The following is a 17,419-nucleotide window of genomic DNA, read 5'->3' on the forward strand; positions in this document are numbered from 1 at the left end:
GAATGTGAATTAAGTTTAGAATTAAAGTACTAATTAGGATTAAAATACAGTGATTTTGATGTTCTTTGATACTGTTACAGTGTGGTTAATTGTAGATTATATGGCACTGCCTTCAGGATACAATGTTTGAACTAATGAACTATTGGGTGCACATGATCTTACAGAATGGTTGGGTAGTCCTTTGCAGTGATGCACACATCTAACACAAGTATTGGGCCTTTGGAATGTTATGATATTGCAACCAAAACCATAACTGATCACTCTGGGCATGCAAAAGTCTGGGTGGTACACTTCTTTGGGGCTTGTCCACACTGTAACTCTTCTGGATGTAGGAAGGTCTGTGAAAGTGGACAAAAAAAAAATACATGCACTATTTTATCCACAGCCCAATATTTCCCCTGGTGACCAAAGAATTGGCTATAGCTGAAGCAGCCCGACTATGTATACTGATCCTGTGGTGTTTCCAACAAACAGTTTTGGTGGAAACAAGAGAGGCAGCTGTGTTTTTTTTATTTATTTATTTTTTTTTTTTAATACAACCCAGACAGCATCCGGACATCCCTTTCAGACAGCTTGCTTTTGTGTGCAGTTACTCCTGTTGTATGTGGTCCATCCTTATTGGTGGTATGCTGACATTACTCTGGATACTGTTGGGATAATTTACAGTTTTAAGCCAAAAATGACCAGTTTGTCATATGAGGAGGGCCAGAGTCAGAGATTCAATTCAAAAAGGAAGTTTGCTGAAGATAGTTTGCAGATTCATCAGCAGAAGCCAGTTTCAACACTCGCAACACTCCCACTCGCTCTGCTTACAATCTTCAAACAACAGTTGTACTCTTACATAACGTCATTAACTGGATCATATTTATACAGTTGAAGTCAGAATTATTAGCAACCTTTGAATTTTTTTTCCTTTTTTAAATATTTCCCAAATAATGTTTAACAGAGCAAGGACATTTTCACAGTATGTCTGATAATACTTTTTAAGCCTTATTTGAATTATTTTGGCTAGAATAAAAGCAGTTTTTAATAATAAAAAAAAAAATTAAGGTTTATTAAAACAAAATTATTAGCCCCTTTAAGCTATATATATTTTTTATTAATATTCTACAGAGCAAACCACTGTTATTCATTGATTTGCCTAATTACCCTAATCTGCCTAGTTAACCTAATTAAGCTAGTTAAGCTCCTAAATGTCACTTTAAGCTGTATAGAAGTGTCTTAAAAATATCTAGTAAAAATATTATTTACTGTCATCATGGCAAAGATAAAATAAATCAGTTATTAGAAATTAGATATTAAAAATATTATGTTCAGAAATATGTTGAAAGAAATCTCTCCGTTAAACTGAAATCGGGGGAAAAAATTAACAGGGTGGCTAATAATTCAGGGGCGCTAATAATTCAGACTTCAACTGTTGAAGTTTAATAAAACACAGATATACTTAAAAAATTTCCATGTGCATGTATACAATATCTCGAGCATACGAAAGTCAGACAGCCACCCCAGACCTGTGAACAAATCCAAAAATTTATAAAACACACACACATACAAAGTACAACCTGTTTCTTACCCATGGCTGAGTGTACTCTTAGCAGCCTTATCAAAACTGGTTAAAAACTGGTACATTCTACATCCAAACTGGCAGCTTACATACAAAGGAATAAACTTGAAAAGATTTAACGAATACAATGGCAAATAACTCAGGAAACAGTTGTTTCCAGTACTTCAAGAGTCCACTCAAGAGGTCTACATGACCTCTGACCTGGCTGGATAGATCCTGATGAAACAAATCATTTGGCATACAGAAAAATCAGTGACATGCATATTATTCCAGTTTTGCTCTGTAGTGGGATGACACTAAGGTCATCATATGGTCTAGAGCGGACATTCTTTAAAAACCCATGCCATCAATACTTTGGTTCTTGATAATCACAAAGACTTGCTCTCTTGATCACAGATGTGCCAGCGAGACGCACATCAACATTTGTCCTCTTTTGAACTCTGTTATGTTACACATAAAGTCGTGTGCATTGCAATATTGTAAGGAAAACAGGGCTATTACTCTGCAAATTAAACCTCCTCACTTTAAAATTACACACTGAAAACCCTAATAAGTTGACTGAACTAAATTAATTGAGTAAACTCATTGCCTCAATTTAATTAAGTAATGGAGTCTCCCAAAGCGTGCTTATTTAAGTTCATTTAACTTGCCAGTTTTGTAGACTATACTTAAATTGTTCAGTTCACCAAACTTAGTGCTATTTTATTTCTTAGATAGAAAATATGTTGAATCAGTGACCAGTTTTCTTTTTTATGCATATATATATATATATATATATATATATATATATATATATATATATATATATATATATATATATGTATATATATATATATATGTATATATATATATATGTATATATATATATATATGTATATATATGTATATATATGTATATATATATATATATATATATATATATATATATATATATATATATATATATATATATATATATATATATATAAAGTTAAGAAACCCCCAATATCCTTGAAACTTCTCTCAAAACAAAACATTGATAAATTAATAAAAAAAAATCTGGTGTGCATCTGTGTGTGTAATAATATACTATGAAAAAATGTTTAAATGAATTTTAAACAAAACAAGTAGCCATTTATTGACATTATGGTAAATAATTACACTTGAAGCCATTTGTTTTCTGATTTAAAATAGACCTTGCATTTAAAAGGCTGCACATATAAGAATTTTACAGACAAGACTACATTTGTGAAAATGACCTATTTATTTTCAAAGGATCAATTATGATTTTGAGCTCATTACACTTGAAATCTTAATTTCATGCAGTTTTATGGTACATAAGTTAGATTAACCCATATTTTTAAGTGACAGGACAAAAATGCAAAACTTAAACACTTAAGTAAAGTTGACTGAACATAACTTTAAGTAAAGACAACATTAGGGTTTTCAGTGCAGAATTATTAGCCTCCGCCCCTTTGAATGTATTTATTTTTTTCCATTTTTAAAATATTTCCCACATTATGTTTAACAGAGCAAGGAAATTCTCACAGTATTTCTCATAATATTTTTTCTTACGGAGAAAGTTTATTTTCTCCTATTTAGGCTAGAATAAAAGCAGTTTTTAAATTTTTAAACACCATTTTAAGGACAAAATTATAAACTTTCCTAAACCTGCCTAGTTAACCTAATGAACCCAGTTAAGCCTTTTAATGTCGCTTTAAGTTAGAAGTGTCTTGAAAAATGAATAGTCAAATATTATTTACTGTCATCAAGGCAAAGATAAAATAAATCAGTTATTAGAGATAAGTTAATTAAACTATTATGTTTAGAAATGTGTTGAAAAAAATCTTCTCTCTGTTAAACAGAAATTGTGGAAAAAAAATAAACAGGGGGCTAATAATTCCCGGGGGCTAATAAATTTGACTTCAACTGTACACTGTAAAAAAAATCCAAAATTTTCCGGTTTATTTCCATATTATTAAAAAAAACATAAAATAACGGCCATTAAATTACAAAAAAATACCGTAAAATAACGGATATTAAATTACAGAAATTTACTTATTTATATTTCTGATAAATTTCTGTAATTTAATATCCGTTATTTTACGGTAAATGTCATAAATTCAACAGCCTTTATTTTTTATGTTTTTTTTTCCTGCTGGGAAATAAACCGTAAAATTAACCGTAAAATTTTTTTCTCTGCTGGAAATAAACCGTAAAATTACAGAATTTTTTTTTACAGAGGTATAATTCTACTTTTTTAAAAATTATTTATTCTATTCAGCTAAAAGCCATTTCTTCTGCTGTATGACTGTTGAATTTCTTTTCACTTTAGACAAAATAAATAAACAGCACAACTCATCCTACAAATCATATTTCTTCAAGAACACCATTTTAACTAAATTCAGGATCTTGATCAGAGTCAGATGTTTCTCAGGCAATCTCTACTGCGTTTACAAGCTTCCAAATAAGAAAACTGAAGAGAAAAACAAATGCAGCAGCTAAACCTCCATTAAATGTAGCTTTTGAGTTTTGCTGATTTATTTATTGATTTTCTTTACCAGTTGAAATGTATTAAATTCCTCTTCCCGTTTTGTTCCAGTTGAATGAGGTGTATCTGATCCAGACTTAATGAATGAGTGGAAGGAGGTCCTGCTGGGCTTTGAGTTTCATTTAAACACGAGCAATAGTGCTGTTTGCTGGAGCACCACTCAATATATTAATATAAAAGCTATTTATAGAAGTGCAGGAGTCTGCTCTGAAGCCGAGGCCTAATATTCCTTTAATGTGCAGCGGGGACATTTGGAAATCTCACTAGTGACCTTTGCAACAAGACAAACACTAAGCAATTACACCGCCTTCAGCCGTTTTCAGACGAGCTGTGTGGCTGTATTTAATTTGTGTGTGTTTGTGTGTGAGAGGGAGGGAGAGAGCACGCGCAGACAGCCAGTGAAATCAAGACAAACAGTGTGTAAAGTCATCAGCCTTTTAAAGCTGACCTTAGATCAGCAAAAGTGCCGAGCCTGAGCCAATTGGATTTAACGCTCACTCTGAGGCTGCCAATCATGTTTAACTGAGACTAGCCAATCACGATATGGTGTGACAACCAAAACCTGGATTTAATTAATTGTAAAACACTCCAAGTAGCGCGCAGAATGAACAGTTTTTGCCATGTAGTCACTGGACTCTTTCAGTTAGATATATACAGTACATAGACATATATTCGAGTTTATACAACAATTCTGTCTGGATCTCGAAGCTGATTAGCTGATAGCCGTGATATATTTAAGTAATAACAGCATCTGTACAGCCTCTTTTACCCTTTGTGTATTACTCTGCCCACATACAGCCAGCAACAAGCAGACGCTACTGTTAGACAAATATTACTGCTGTTACGAGCAAAGAAGAGGTGAACTCAAATGCAGAGAAAACAAAGTCTTTATTCAAGTAGAGGGTCTCAGGAAAAGGTAGCCCAGTTGGGTGAACGCTGAGGAAGCATCAAAGAAAAAACTCCACAATAACGGGACGCTCGCTCACTGGAAGTCCTGGACACAGATACAGTGACAGAATGCTTCACACAGACATACAAGCGACAACATACTGACAAACATGAAGGGAAAGGACGTGCTATAAATGGGGAAAAAGGGAATGAGAAACAGGTGGAAAGAATTAGCCGAAATGACAGGTGTTCCTGTGACTGCAAATAAAAGCAGGTGAGAAAGGTGATCTGTAACACTAAATAGAGGAAGGTAGCAAGAACGCAAGGTAAGGTGACAGTTACACAACACAATATACTTTTGAGGCTTTTTTTATTCGAGAATGCAGTTGTTTAGATTGCAACTATGCAGTTTATTTGCAAGAATAGTGCCTATTTTAAAATATTTACAAATTCTGAGAGCTCGTCGGCAGCCAAAGACGGTTGACATTGTCTATCCATAAGATGGCGCCAGAACCACATAATAAGCCCTTGCTCAGTGTGTTCTCTTGAGCGTGAATAAAAAGCTGAAAAACTGAAGCCTCGTGATTTTTAAGGTGGATCGGATAGAGTCAATAAGAAGCTGCGAATAAGAAGCTGGATTCAGCCTTGTCCCTCCTTATCGCAAACACAACAGCAGTCTTGTGAGAAATCTCTGTAGACAGATAACATTTCATGTCACATTCAGCCTTATAATCTTAAAATGTGAGCAAAATTTGCTGTTTTGTCATCACCTTAAGGGGGACACACCAGAAGCGTCGCTTCACATTACGCTATAGAGAATCATTCAAATACTAGCTGTAAAGTGACGTTGGTGAATTACTATTGGCTTCTGCTATTCTGACGTCAGCTGCAGATGTGAATAAATGGCGGAAGAAAGTAGTTCCTAATACAAAAGGGTTTTAGACTCTCTGTGTTTGATTTTCTTTTTTATGTACAAGATTGTGCCGTCGAAATGCTGTATAAGCACAATATCACAGTTGTAGCAATGTGCTATAGCTGTATATCGGCCTGCGGCCTCGTGCCAACGCACACCTCCCACCAGTGCTAATACACAGCCGTAGCACACTGCTACTTGTGTGATATTGCTCATATTAAGAGAGTGTATTAGGCCTTTGAGATTATATAATGTTAGACCCACACTATAAATGCTTTGAGTGAGTTAAAGGTGCAGTATATAAGTTTGACACCCAGTGGTTGAACTAGGTATTGCACCCCTGGTTCCAAACACACACACGAGCAGGTTGCCAGATTGATGACACCAACTAACTAACTAACTAACTAACTAACTAACTAACTAACTAACTAACTAACTAAAAGCAATGCAATAGAAGGAATATTTTTCATATTAAAATGAGTTTTTGTCCCAACCAACAGAAACTTCTTTTATTTCTTGCAACTAAACAACAGAAAACTGACTATGCGCAATGCAGTGAAGAGTTCACTGTAGGCCAACGTATTGACCCCAAGTGCAGTTTATTTAATAAAAAGTGCAAAGCAAACACAATTAGAACTTAACACTATACTTGCCATAAATACAAAACAAAACATAAATATAATCCAAAATAAACTCATATTATAACATGTCAATAACAAACAAACTCACCAACAAAGGTTACACAAATAAAGCTAGACCAAGAACGAAGAAACATGAAGGTGCATATATCAAACACTAAGGATCACATAACAAAAAACAGCTTAAAGGTTAATAATGTGAGTTTGAATGCCATTTTACATTACATTTATTGCCATACTGAAAGCAGCAGCAGATAGTTCACCTTAGATTTTCAAAATAAAATAAACTGATTGACATTAAACTGTGACTCATCAGTGACTGAGCATCTACATTTAATAATGTTGAAGAGGTTTAAGCAAAATCCCAAAGGGGAAGGGCTAAGGAAAAGAATTGGGATTGGGTCTTAAAATGTAAACCTTATCATTTCGCTGAAGTGCAGTAAGTGCACTATTCTGTGCTTCTAAATGGCTGTACATAAAATTCTGTCATGTTGGTTCTGGCGCAAACAGCTTATCACTGCAAATCTCATCACGTAGCATGTTTTTGGGACATGGAATTAAAATGTAACCTGCTCACCTAATGTTTACATTTGTTATGTTTATATTATTTGCTATTTAATAACCATGTCATGTGGAACTCTGAATCTGCATTTCTTTTTGCAGTCTTGCTACTGTCCACCAGAGGTCACATTTCGGTCACCGACACACAATTTGAGAGACTATGGCTGTTTCTCAATATGCGTTCTTCAGCGGTCTTGCGTCCTCGTGTTTTCGTGCAACGTCATCATCAGCTGCCTAAGTTCAGTTCCAATACTCAAGACCGCAAGTACGGAGGACGCGTGAAACTTCCCGGATGTGTCCTTAATATCGAGGACGCACTGATGCAGACTTGAGCACCGAACTCACTCTGGAAGTCCCAGAAGTCATTGCGACTGGAGGTGGGAAGCACCGCATAAAGGAATAAACACATTAAGGGTTGTTTGTTTGCTGAAATTCGTATTAAAATCTGTTTTATTTATATTGTGCAACATATATTTAGAATGTTTTATGCAAAGTATATATTTTGAAAAGGGGAAAAACAATAAATCGTTGTATGAGTGCTGTAATGTTTAAATAATTTACCATTTAAAACACGTGAAGGTCATGTGACCATCAGGAAGAACGCAGCATCTCAATTCTCAAAGGACGCGTTCTCTGCCCTCGCGGTCTCCTGAGTTTGTTCTTCCGAGGACACCTGGCAAGACCGATCTCCACAAGAACACAAGTCCGTTCTCTGCGTTCTTGGAATTGAGAAACAGCCTATGACTAAATAAATGACAACAGGGCAACTCGAGGTCATGAAATGTAATTGGCTAAACTAGCAGTGGCCAGGTTATATGACCAAAACAAAGACAAACGTTCCGGCACGTAACGCACATTTTCAAAGTTGAATATATGACTTCAGCATTGTTTTTCAGGTAAACAAGAATGTTCATTAAGCATGTTTTCTAAGTATGTTTTTATTCATTTATTTAGAAATGAATATTAGATGCATATTAAATACATATTAGAAATACATACATATTTTATGTACATATTTTTTTATTATATTTTTATATTATTATTATTTATACTATGATTTTTATATGATAATATGAATATCTGCAAACAAATTATGTTTTTTTTATGCTTTATAAGTCACACACTTACATACATCACTTTTATGAACTCAGTTGTCTGTTTTGCAGTACTTTTAAATGCAAAGCTATTCTAAATATTTTATATGGCAGTTTATAATTGTAGTATTGTTCATTTCAACTCTTTTGCATGTCAATAATTTATTGAAATGAGAAACCCTGTTGGCTGCTGATGAATGACTTTTATTTTGACCTGTCATGTACTTTGAAAAGCCCTTGTTTCATTTTTCATATTTAATTGAGTGTTTCTTGTGTAAAACAAATCTCTCCTGCTGCTTTGTTTTTTTGTTTTGTTCACTGGTCCTTGAGTAAACGTTTCCTGCTTCTGTTTAGTTATTCAGCGGTTTATTTTTATAATGTGATGTAGTTCCAAGTGAAACGGGACATTTAATGAGAGTTCATTTTGATTTCCTTCAGAAATAACATGCACTAATGAGTCATGCACAATATTTTTCCCCACTAATGAATCATGGTCACATTTTTACCACGTTTTAATGCTTGTGGCTTTTTTAATGACACTTCACTCAGTCTTGTCTTGCAAAAGGTTCATTTTTACTTCTGTTAACTGCAGTTAAGTTTAATCGCATCCTAGTTGTTGCTACATTGAAATACCCTTTTGAAAAAGTTTTTTAAATAAGTATATGTACAAAAAAAGCCAGATACCACACAATTTGTTCGTGTTGTCCTAACACAAATCGATTAAGTTAAATCCATCATTTTTACAATTTCAAGTTGATTAAACATAAAACAGCAAAATTTTTTAGTCTAGGAAAAATTTTTGTTGATTCAACTGATTTTAAATAAGTTTTAACAAGCAGCAAGAGTCATTTTTAGTCATTCATTTTTAAACTTAAATGGTTTGCTGCAATCAGTTTCCTCAAATAGTTTGAGTTACCTAAACTCATTGGGCGTTACAGTGAAGGAATCTTTACCATTTGTACTACTATTGTAACCAGTCCCGGATTAACAGCTCAGGGGCCCCTGGGCACATTGTCTTGTAAGGCCCCCTACCCGGTCGCACCCCTATAGTTGAATTAAGAAATAAGAATAATACAATAATTTTTAAAGAAAATAAATTCTTTTAGGTTTATAATCAAGTCGATTTATGATGTTTGCCTACTCTTCACGAGGAGAGAAGAGAAAATACAGGGAGAGGAGGAGTAAATCATTAATAAGTGACTCAGATTCATAGAACTGGATTGGAGAGGCATTGTGTGTTATCTACAGGGGTTATATGCCATGCCAATAATATGCTTTATACTTTTGTAAAGTACAAGTATACTAAAAAAACATTAATTTTCACTAGTTTTAGAAGTATTTTTTAATGCTTTGAAAAAAAGTTAAATCTTTGTAGACTATAAATCATAAATAAATAAATAAATATATATATATATTTAAATATATATATATATATATATATATATATATATATATATATATATATATATATATATATATATATATATATATATTTATTTATTTATTTATTTATGATTTATAGTCTACAAAGATTTAACTTTTTTTCAAAGCATTAAAAAATACTTCTAAAACTAGTGAAAATTAATGTTTTTTTAGTATACTTGTACTTTACAAACGTATAAAGCATATTGGCATGGCATATAACCTGTATTTTATTTACTCTTCTCATGAAGAGGCAAATATCATAGATCGACTTGATTATAAACCTAAAAGTATTCGAAATCTTCTCCTCTCTGGTCTCTCATTTCTTCAGGGCCTTTCTCTCTCTCTGTCTCCCGCTCTCTCCTTTTTCTGTCTGTCTCTCTGCATGATGAATCCTGTCCGCGCTGCCGTTAGCCTCCTCCGCCTGGTTAATGCTAGCTCATCTAACGTTACCATAACTTCTTCTTCTATAACGTCTACCCTCATTCTCCTGATCATGGGTCTGTTTAAAGAAGGTGTGTATGGAACATGCCTCAATAAAGATGCCTCCTCTCCTCTTTCTCTCGCGTTTCTCTCCATATATTAAATGTTCTTCACACAGAGCCATGAGGTCAGAGAATATGGGTGAAGTAGGGCTAGTTGCGGCAAATGATGATGACGAACAGAGTTCGAAAGATTGTAATTAACATTGTAGATACAAATCAATTCTATTAAGATGTTGCTAACATTTAACATTAGGTGGAAAATACCTGTTTGTAGAATATAATCACTATTTAGATGCTGTTACACATATGAAATAGGCTAAATATTAAATAGGTGAGGTGACTTTGAATCACATTTGCATTATTTCTTTTACAAAATGTTTTCTTCCTATTAAAAATAAATATATTTCCAATCTGCTATGTAAAGGGGAGAGAAAAACTAGCATGAGCTCAGCAGATGGTGGATTTGAACGGGTTGATGGTCAATCGCGTCAAAAGATGATGCTGAGCGCTTTACTAGGTACGCTACTCACACTGTAATCCTCGTACGCTTTTTACTCATCTTGTCTCTGTCAATCAGGCATCGATGGGCATAAACTGTGAACAGCTTATTTCAACTAGGTGCACTATTTGCAGTCAGCCTAAAAAGACACTCCGAAGTTGGCTGGGCCTGTGCCCATAAGTCCCATTGGGTAATCCGGCCCTGATTGAAACTGAGAGACGCTGGACAATAGAGTTGGGGATCCACATGCAGTTTATTAGAAAGAATTGTCAGGCAGGCAATAAAATTAAAAGCAAATACGTAGTCAAAAAACATGGTCAGGACAGCAATGAAAACAATGAACTATGCAAAGGGTCAAAAACACAGCTAGACAAGAAATGCTTCATAGTGTTACAACAACAGCGAAAAAAGACTCAGCATGAGCTGTTGTGAAAATTAGAAATGTCTTTATAGTCCATGTAATCATTGATCATCATGAGTTTCAGCTGTGTATGCGAGTGTCCAGATTATTGTCAGCTGGAGCGGGTGTTGATTGATGCATAGCATCATGGTAGTTGTAGTTCATGCGGTGGCAGATGTGTAGTTCTCCAGCGATCTGCATAGGTTAGATTGCTGGTGGTCGTGAAAACTATTCAGTGTTTTAGTTATTAACATAATATATTAATTAAATACTTTTATTTATATATATATTTTTAGAAATAAAACATGAACCCTTCAAAATAAATGGATACAATATTTTAACAAATTATTTATAATTTTAAAAACATTAGTATTATTTTTATTTATTTATTAAGAAATACATACATATTTTATGTACATATGTTTTTAAAATTTAGTTTTATTTTTATTATTTATAATATGATTTTTTTAATAAAATGTATTGATTGATTGATTGATACAAGTATCTCTGTACCATCAAATTATTTTTTGCCATTTGGAGGCAAAATGGCAAAAAAAAAATATATATATATATTTTTTTTATAAAATATGCATTTATTTATTTATTTATTTATTTATTTATTTCTTCATTGATAAAAGTATCTCTGTACCCTAAAATAATTTTTAAATTTTTTAATTAATTAATTTATTTAACAGGGACATTCATAAAAATACATTAACCTCGAAAAGGAAAGATGCGTTGTGCCAGCTTTTAGCAAGATTGCTATTTTCCACCTGCAGCCTCTGGATGAAATTAAGTCAATCATTAATTTTCCTATCGGCTTAGTCCCTTTATTATTCAAGGGTTACCACAGTAGAATGAGCCACCAACTTATCCAGCATATATTTTATGCACCGGATGCCCTTCAAGCTGAAACCAGTCACTGGGAAACACCCATACACTTTAATTCACTTACATACACTACAGACAATTTAGCTTATTCAGTTCACCTATAGCACATGTCTTTGGACTGTGGGGGACCGAAAACCACCCAGCTATCCAGACAGCCTAAAACAAGCTATCTGTATAAACAAACACACACACACACACATAGACACACAGCACCAAGCAAGTGACACAGACAGCATCACGCTCTCTCTCATTCACACAAACACACACACACACATACACACAGACAGCAACAAACAAGCTAAATGCAGCATCACGCTCTCATTCACACACATACATACGTGTGCTCGCTCGCTCGGGAGTCGGGAGCAATATTGTTAGACCGCCTGCCATTACTGACCGCTCCCGCGCTTTATTCCCTTGCGGCAAGAAATCTGGTCGGGTCCCACGGCTGCAGACCTCTACTGTGAGGTGACAGCGCTAACCACTGCGCCACCACGCCACCTATATAATAATAATAATAATAATAATAATAATAATAATAATAATAATAATAATAATATTACAATAATAATAATAATAATAATAATAATAATAAAATATTTAAAAAATTAAATAAAATTGCCAATTTAAAACATACAGCCTCAATCACATACAGACTAAACAAAGTAGTACTTTTGCTGCGTGGTCAAACTAATTTAAAATGAGCTGAAACAAAATTAAGTTAACTTGATCGATTTGTGTTGGGACAATATGAATGCATTGCGTGGATCCCTGCACTCTTTACAGTGTACATAAATGGATGAGGGGGTGGCTGAGTGCAGCAGCATGAAAAGCAGGCGCCGTCTTCAGAAAAGTGCCACTGAAAGCTGGTTCAGGTGGTGGAACAGACCGGCGGCCCAGTTCAATCTCGTGTGTGTGCCCGTAAGGCATAAGAGCAAAAGAGAAGAGTGTGCACTTCTGTTCCCTGAACTGGGTCGTCTGTGTCTCTTTTATTCCCTTCAATGACTCCTGTGATCCGCCTGGGAGCGTCTGCATTTGCTGATGCGGATCTGCATACAGAAAGACACTGCAAAGACCAAACATCAATTCTTATAATGATTCAGCTGGAGATGGATGACCTGCCCGCCAGCAAAGAAAAATCACAAATGAGATCTCCTCGCTCTCTTTATGCTTTCTTATAAACAGCAAAGGGAATAAATGGAGACTTTCTGCCCTCCAGTTACAAAAGAGACTCAAATTTGAAGAGAAATGTCAAATTGTGCTCTGATCTGAAATTTCATCCTGATAATCTCCTCAGGAAATTCCTTACAGACTCAATGATGTTTTAATAAGTGTGTGTGTGTTTGTGTGTGTGTGTGCGCGCGCTCAGATGAATATTTTATTTATTGGGATATACAGCATGTGATCATGAGAAACTTTTAACATATTGAGTCTTTTTGGCAGGACAAGAGTTCTTTCAGATTAAAATGTTCTCTGAAGTAAATGTGCTTTGAGAATGGTTGACTCTAAGGCAGTGGTTCTCAAACTGGGGTACACTGGCTTACTTCTAGTGGTCCAGGAGGAATCAAATATGTCATATGTACATGCTAAATATGTTTAAAAATGTATAAAAAAAAGATGTATATATAAATATGATGACATATAGCCTATATTTCCAGATGTTGGTACTTTACATTTAAGTAGAGCTATTTTTCTTCTTCTTCTTCTTCTTTTTTTTTACTTTTTAAGAACCATAACCTATAATTTTTAACTTTTAAAAGCACATTTTAATTTAAATGTTGGCATTTTTTGTTTTTTTTTATTTGTTTGTTTATTTATTTTACATATAAGCACTGTCCGGGGTTAAAGTTCAAACTATTTATAATGTTTGAAGTGGCTGACAATAATATTCTTAATAATAGGAATTAATCTGCCTCATTTTTGAATGTAGAGAGCTGTAGCTGCTTTACTAGGCTTACTACTGTATTTCAATACTGCTCATTATGGTGGTACTAGAAAAGACAATTTTTTTTTCTGAGGTAGTACTTGATGAAATAAGTTTGAGAAGCACTACTCTAAGGTGTTGTTGTTTTTTTTTTTTTTTTTTTGAAAATGGAGAGATTTATTTAACAGTATTTACCATGGTGATACAGCATGTGTTACAGTAGTTTCATCCCCTTTATGATATGCACAATTTGCAGCCTGCCTTTATTTTTACAAAGCGTAAAATACGTTTCTCTGGGTGCATTTCATTGCATGTTTAAATGAAAAATCTGAAATCTCGGGGGTGCTGTCTTCATTTTTGAGCAAATAGAACATTCCAGACAGTTGTCTATATGGATATGAGATTATCAAATCAAATCACTTTTATTGTCACATCATCAGCAGCACGTGTGCTATGATGAGTGAAAAGCTTAGGTGCTGGCTCCAGACAGTACAAAATACAGACAGTGCAGAGAAAATACAGACAGTACAAAATACATAAATATAAATAATAAACACCACTAAATGTGTGCCACAGGGTTCAGAACTCAAGCCGCTTTTGTTAAGAATTTATATGCTACCTCTCAGAAAAATGTTACAAAAATATTGCATTAATTATTATTGCTATGCTGACGACACACAGATTTATATTAGTACATCTCCTAATCTATCTGTCTCATTGTCGACACTTAAAGCCTGCTTGGTGGAGATTAAAGCCTGGACTAAATTAAATTAATGGCCTACTCACACTATGCTATCCGTACCGTACCCAGGCCCTTTTCCCGGATTGTTTGAGAAATGTGAGTGCGCTGAATCGGGCTCGGTTGGAAGAGGTGTGCCTGAGCGCGGTTCACTTTGGTGCTAAAACCCGAAACTGAAAGCGAGACGTGACTTTTTAAGGCACTGTTTCATAAATTCATAGATTTATCAATCATTCTTACTGTTCAGTGAACGCAAACTTCCAAAGATTATTAAATACGCAAACCCCTCACTGCACGACAGCTGCGCAACTTCAGCAAACCTCCTAATTCATGCAGCACGAGGACTTTATGGTTGTTTATGAGTGTCAAAATGGCAGATCTGTTCGGCAAAATATCTGACTGCGTGTCATTGCATGCCAAATGATATAACTGAAGAAATCCCCACTGTGCTGAGCGAGAGCGCTTCTGACCACCAGCGCATCATCAAAGACGTAAGCGTGCCCAGGCCCGATTGTAATGTGAGTATAGCCTAAATAGCTCCAATACTGAGATTTTACTCATTGGCACACCCTGTACTGTTAATAGATGTGGTAATCTCACTTTAACAGTTGATGATTTTAACTTTTAACTTCTTCTTTGCTGGTGCGAAATCTTGGTGTACTTTATGATGCTCAGCTTAGCCTGAAACCTCATTTTAAACAGTTAACAAAAAACACATTTTATCACTTGCGCAACATTGCCCACATCCATCCTTTTCTCTCTACACCAGATGCTGAAAGGCTTGTCCATGCTTTTATTATGTCTCGTTTAGATTTTTGTAACTCTTTAATTGGGGGTCTGCCAGCCAATTCACTTAAGATTATACAATATGTTTAAAACTCAGCCGCACGTGTGTTCACTCGCACATCAACTCGTTCTCACATTACTCCTGTACTCCAGCAGTTACACTGGTTGCCTGTTAAGTCACGCATCGATTTTAAAACCTTGATTTAAACTTATAAAGCTGTTCATGGTTCTGCTCCTGATTATATATGTGATCTTATATCTACCTCCTTACCTTCTTGTAATCCACCTTCCGCTTCGGGGCTCATCTTGTTTCAGCCTTGTTGCAAAATTAGCACCATGGGAGGTAGGGCATTCTCTTATCCTGCACCTAAATTGAGGAATGCTCTTCCCACAAACATCAGGAACGCAAGTTCCCTGGATTGTTTTTAAAAAAAAAAAAATCATTTTTTTCAAACTAATATTTTTATTATTGCTTATAACTTATGAGGCTTTCTTTTAATCTGTTTTTTATTTATTTATTTATTTGACTTTTTTGTGTATTTCATGTTTCACTGTGTTTTGATGCTATTGTTAGTGCTTTGAGTCTAAGGGTGCTCTCACACCTGTGAATCGATTCAGTTGTTCCGAAACAGAGATTACAATTGTTACATTGTTGCTCTTTGCTCTTGGAGCGGTTCGCTTTCACACGGCAAAGTTTCTAATCGGACCAAAAGAGCTAAAACAAGTCACGTGTGATTAAACTCTCCTCACATTGGTCAGAGTGTCAGGGTTAATTTTGCAGCGTCCCGCTCAGCTGTCAGGAGAGGTGGTGGTTTGGTGGTGGTTGACAGGGTGCGCACGCGACGTGTCTGAGGAGAGATGCGGTGGGGAGGGGTGAGAAGGGTGCGTGACGATGCCTATTTGAGGACCGGGAGGGAGACGCGAGATTACCGGGAGATCATCACTCTTTTGCAGGCATCCAGAGACTTGCGAAACTTCCCGCCCTACTCATAATTCTCTCTTCATATAGCCGTATGCCTATTACATATTCATAAAACACTGTGATATAACCACGCTCGGATTGGATCGCTTTCTTACTGCAATCGATCCGCTCCAGGGTTCGTTTCAATCGAGCCGAGACCACCTCACTCAGGCAGTCTCGGAGCGATTACTTTGATGCGGAACAGAGCGCGATTGCCCTGTTCACATATGCCAAACGAACCGCGCTAACTGGGCAAATGAGAAACAAAAGTGTAGGTGTTCCGAAAAGTTCAGGTTCCGAAACAAAAGTGTAGGTGTGAAAGCACCCTAAGAAAAGTGCAATATAAATAAATGTATAATTATTATTATTCTTTTTTATTTTATTTATTATTATTATTATTATTATTAAAGGCTGATTTATACTTCTGTGTTCAGTGATCACTGTGACCCATGGCACTCACCTTGCATGTAATCTTGCATTTATACTTCTGCATGCTGTTTGCGTTGCTCTGCAATAACACTTCTGAAATGCTAGCTGGCAGTTGGTTTTAATGTTGCTCTGCGTCTGTCACACCCTCAGCTCATTCCTGCAGCCCCACCGCTTTCCCTCACCATTAGGGAAGGGTACCAAAACTCAGTACTTTATCAGTATCGGTGTTACATTATAAAAGACCAAAGAATCGATAAGCTCTGACATTAATGGTTCTGCTATCAGTACTGGAGAATTCTTGCTGAATAAAAATTACTTACAGTAGCATAATTTAACTGACCAACCTTTTCTAATTTGGGATGTTTGTCTGCACAGTTGGCAATCTCGCATGAGAAATGCTTGTGTTTCCGGCAAGCGCGTCAAGTGTGTGTGCCTGCGCACTCCGGAGTAAGCTCGTAAGCTTGTGGAGTGAACCAAACGAGTTGCAACAAATGCAACAAGTTGTTTTCTTGTATAAGCGGAAACGCAAGCTGTGTCTGAGTGGAAGTATCTTTCGAAAGTGCATTAACTGCAATGCAAAGTTTTGACTTGACTTTTACTAAATAGCATTTCTTTCTGTATTCTGCATGTCAGGCCAATTGGAAATGCTATTTCCTAATTTAAGCCATGCGGTAATTTGTTAGTCCTAAAATGTA

This window comes from Danio rerio, chromosome 15, assembly GCF_049306965.1.
Source record: "Danio rerio strain Tuebingen ecotype United States chromosome 15, GRCz12tu, whole genome shotgun sequence".
NCBI classification, from domain to species: domain Eukaryota; kingdom Metazoa; phylum Chordata; class Actinopteri; order Cypriniformes; family Danionidae; genus Danio; species Danio rerio.